We start from the raw sequence: 4,816 nt of genomic DNA on the forward strand, positions 1-4,816 counted from the left end.
GACTTGTTATGTAGAGAAAACTCTCTGAACTGATAAACTGGTTCAAAGTTTTAAACTCCTCTATACTTTGTGTTCTCAAATGTGGCCTGAGGAACCGTTTCATTCATGCCCTCCTTTCTCTGATGAGTAAACTGTGTTCAAAGACGTACACATACCTACGTAAACACACACTGCCATACATGTGTAAGTCTTGTCCGCAGCGTCTGGAACTCCAGTCTGCTGTTCTGCTAATGCCTTTCCTTTACCACCACTATCGACTTTTACATTTTTCTTTGTGGCCCCAACTTTAGAAAGCTTTAGTCTGTCAAGCTGCATTTAAGTAGTAAGTTATTTCCCAATCAAAGATTGGGGTCCGTGGGGACACCATCCATGCTGCGGAAAGTACAGACACGCTCTTCCACTTCGTTTGAACTTTTAGACCTTGGAAAATAGTTGCTAGTTCCTGTCACTACCAGAAAGAACCACTAGAGGTCAGAGAAGACCTCTGTCCGCACGCGGCGCCTGGGTCTCACCCCCCACCAGAGTGGGTGCCACGTGGCACCCCGCACGCGGGCTCTCCAAAGCCCCCCAGAAGCGCCTGGGCTCGTGGCCCACAGTAACCAACAGCATGTCTTACTTCTGCCTACTCGTGTACGAGGCTAATCCAGTTGGATTTTGTACTTTTTCCATTCACTCAGGTTATTTGAAGGTCTTTACATCTGACTACAAAGACACCGTAATTCCATTCCCTGGGGTCCCTCAGCGCCGAGGGCGAAGCTTCGTTGCCATCTGGCAGCAGCAGGTCACAGGCGCCTGCCAAGCCTCGCCCACCCCAGGCACGCACTCAGCTGGTCCTCTAAGCCCCTTCCTCTGATGGAAACTGATAGTCCAGTCCAAAGTCTGCGCACTGGTTAGTAACTAGCCAGATAACCCTGTGCTTATCTGCCTCCGTGGCCCTGGGATGACACGACTGGCAGGGCATTTCAGGAACAGAGCTGGGGGGGAAATACGCACACACACACATATATAATAAGTTAGGAGCCAATTTCAATTTACTCCTAATATTGCTTCACAACTATAATATTTCAATTCTTAACCCTATATTCAAGCTCTGTGCCTCCTTTTCTTTAATAACCAATGAGCCATGTAATTGCCACCCTGAAATTCTTAATTCATAACAGGGCTCACATAATGTCTTTTACAAGAAATAGGGCCAAAACAGTGATACCAATATTAATACTGCTAATAAATAAAACTATCTAAATGAAGTTAAAATTTTTATTTGCACTTGCCTTTGTTGTTAGAGGGTACCATGAGGATATAGAGTAATATTATGTTGGCTGAGTAATTTGAAATAATTACTCACTCCGTGGGTGCATTTGACAGTTCTGAGTTCTTAGGAGTTTAGCTTCTACTTTCTCCTTAGTGGCTGTATTCCATCATTGGCAAGAGGGGAAGTCAGTTTTACCTGCTCACTCTATAAGATAAATAGAAATCCTCCAACAGCTCAGTATTCAGAGGACTGTGCATGCATTTCATTTAGTCATTGGCTCACTTACAATGACTCCATTGCACATTTATATGTGCAAGATTTAGGTATGTGCATGCTAGCTGAACAAACCCATTCTGACTTCAGCAATTCAATTTCGATTACTCTATTTAGAATCTATAGTTGCATGCATGTATCCAATTAAATTTTAACTGCATTAAATCTTTTCCTAATATGTGAGCATTTCAATTTATCTTCTTTTTCTCCTTGAGCTTCAAGTTTTCTTCCCTTACCATTCAATATAGCATGCTAAGTATGTGGTATCAAACTACAGGTCTAAATTATAATCATTATTTGAATAGTTTTATAATATATATGTAAACCTAGGTAGTTTTCCATATTGTTGTTTTCTATCTTAATTTACTTTGTCAAAAAAAAAAGGTCTTAGAAGGACATACTGTTAGCAAGGAAAAACACATACCAATGCAGGGTTTTTCAGGTTTTGCCAGAAATATTCATTTAACTCATTAGGTCATAATTCTGACCTTATTTCTATGCACATATTTTTTTACTCAGTATGATTAAGAACAGATAGCTCAGCAGTTTCCCAAATCTTCAGAGGCTTTTAGATAAATATTACCAAATATGATATAATTCTATTATTCTGTTAAAGAATTATTTTAAGGGTTAGATATTATGCTTTCAAACTTTATCCCCAGGAGACTTCTGCTTCTGATTTAGAATGTTTCAAAAGACTTTCTCAATCTGCTGTAAACGCAGTACATGGAAAAATCACCTTTATGGTGCTGTTAAAAGTGGGGGAAGCGAGGGGGCCTTGGTGACCTGAATTCCAGAGAGGGACACATCTTTCATGGGTGACAGCGAGCCACAGCCGATTTCCTGTCTGGACAAGTGCCTGATCTGGGCCAGGCAGGCAGGAAAGTAGGCTTGCAGTGAAAGACTGACTCTTAAGGGGTGAGGAGAAACCAGCCAAGGTTTTAGTTAAAGTGTGTGCTGGCAGGACAGATCAGAATCCAGAAGAGTCCCAGATAGAAAATAAATAAATCTTTCAGTCCTCTGACCACCACCCCCACCCCTGAAAGTAACAATGGAGGAAACACCAGAGAGCAGAGAAAATGTAGACAGTCCCATGATTCCAGCGTGCTTCAGGAATTGGATCCAAAGGTGAACCAAAAGTCTAAATCTGCACTCCAGTCCCCATGGCGTGGAAGCCTCAGGTGTGGGCTAAGCAGAGGCGAGCTCAGTCTAACTGAGCACCAGCGCAGCCACCCCTCAGGAGACCGAATGGTCGACCCTCACCACAGGCACAGACACAGGAGCCAGCTTGCTCTCTTCTCTGTGGGAAAGACAAAACAAACTTTTAAAAATGTTTCAGATTCCAGGAGAAACAGTATACAGAGGCTCTTGTTTTAGAGCTGTAGCAAATTTCAGTGGCAACATCTTTTTTTTTTTTTTTAGCAAACTAGTATTTAAACTGTATTTACCTCGAGTTTTTGCTCTTTATCTTTGGTACAGAAAGCCACCCCTTACATGAAATAAAAATGTGCCATGTCTGAAATGCCTAATGTTGCATTCTGTGGCACCTGCATGATTAAAAAAACATATACATTTTAAAAAATACTTTCTCAAAAATTTAAATATAAATTAAATTTCCCCTTTCTGGGAAGCAGATGTGGCTCGAGCAATTGGGCTCCCTTGTACCATACAGGAGTTCCAGGGTTCAATACCCAGGATCTCCTGGTGAAGGCAAGCTGGCCCATGTGGTGAGCTGCCCCGCACAGGAGTGCTGCCCCGCACAGAGTAAACACAGAGAGCTGATGCGGCAAGATGACTGATCAAAAAGAGACACAGAGGAGAGACAATAAGAGACTTAGCAAAACCAGGAAGCTGAGGTGGTGCAAGAGAGTGATCGCCTCTCTCCCACTCCAGAAGGTCCCAGGATCGGGTTCTGGAGCTGCCTAATGAGAAGACAAGCAGACACAGAAGAACACACAGCGAATGGACACGGAGAGCAGACAACAGAGGGAGTGGGGAGAAATAAATACATTTTTTAAAAAAATTTCCCCTTTCTGCTATATTTATTTTTATCAACTTCTGAACTAAAGAGGTATTTATTACAGAAGGCCCCAAATTAAAAATAACTTTTTTAGCCTAAAAAGAGTGGTAATTTGTTTGCCATCTTCCCTTTTTGGGCTATTCGAAAACTGAGGCTTAACCAGAGTTCAAAACTGCTCCTCACCTACACCCCCTCAAGTTGTAATCTCTGGAAAATTAAGCTTGCTCTCCTATTTGTTTCATGGTTAATAATCAGTTCTTATCAGCTCCAATTATATATTTCATCTTGAGCTTAAGACTGTCTTTAAAAAAAGAAACTAATCGTTTCTAACAACACCAATTCATAAAATTTCAGGTCCATACTGATATTCTCTTGCTTTCTTTTTCTTTTTGTTCTTTCTTCCTCCACCCCTTCCTTCTTTGTTCCCTTCCTCCCTCCCTTCCTTTTCATATGCACTCATATATTACTAAATAAAAGATTAAAACATAAAAGCTTTATGTGTCTACAAAGGGAAACATTATATTTTCAATTAAACATCTGAAACTGTTTCTATGGAAGTTATTCCAAATTGGCAATTATTTTTAAGACTGGGGTCTGTTAGTATTTCTTCTTTTTTTACTCAACAACTGGTCATATGTGTTCATGAAGCTAAGCTCTCCCATGTCCTAGCTCTTCTGGAAGGTCGGCTCCAAATTCTTACCTGTAAAGGAGGACTCGGCCGCTTTCTTTTCTGCAGTAGATGTTGTGGACTGAGGCTCAGTGTCCTCTCCACCGTCCTAGAAGGGTGAGGGCTAGCCCTAGGGGATGACAACAGCATGTTCCAGAGTCCCTTGGGCTTTGGAGGAAATTCACCAAGCAGCTTAAACTAGCCCGCAGCACTCCCGAGAGCTTCGCCAGGCACCAGGGGCGGGGAAGCCAGGCTTCGCTCTTCTGGCTGCTTCTGCTGGCATCATCCTGAAGCTGTCGGGTCTTTCTGTGCTAGAATGCCAGTGTCTGTTCCCCAATCCCATGGGCATCTAGACACGGGACAGGGGGCACCTGGGCTTTGCCAGTACAGACCTAGCAGGCATCGCTGGGCTACCTGGTGCAGCACGGAGGACCCTCCACGGCAGCCGAGGGGGGGTCACTGCGTCAACATTTCCTGCCGCGGCTTCCTGCTGCCCTGCGGAGAAGCGACAGCTCTGGGAGCTTGTTCTAGGAGATCTACGGGAGGAGGCCTGCTCTAAAGCCGGGAGGAACCACAGCCAGGGGGATTAGAGGATGTCCTAGAG

The 4,816-nt window shown here is 43.3% G+C and overlaps 1 long non-coding RNA gene across 1 annotated transcript; it reads right to left on the bottom strand.

The window, feature by feature from the left end:
- Positions 1–2,444: 2,444 nt before the first annotated feature.
- On the bottom strand, positions 2,445–4,523 carry LOC101444227 (uncharacterized). Its single transcript, XR_011645570.1, has 2 exons — positions 4,246–4,523; positions 2,445–2,825 (listed from the first exon to the last, which is right to left on the bottom strand). It is a non-coding gene; the product is annotated as an uncharacterized lncRNA (long non-coding RNA).
- Positions 4,524–4,816: the final 293 nt, after the last annotated feature.

Source organism: Dasypus novemcinctus, chromosome 13 (assembly GCF_030445035.2).
Source record: "Dasypus novemcinctus isolate mDasNov1 chromosome 13, mDasNov1.1.hap2, whole genome shotgun sequence".
In the NCBI taxonomy this organism is placed as follows: Eukaryota; Metazoa; Chordata; class Mammalia; order Cingulata; family Dasypodidae; genus Dasypus; species Dasypus novemcinctus.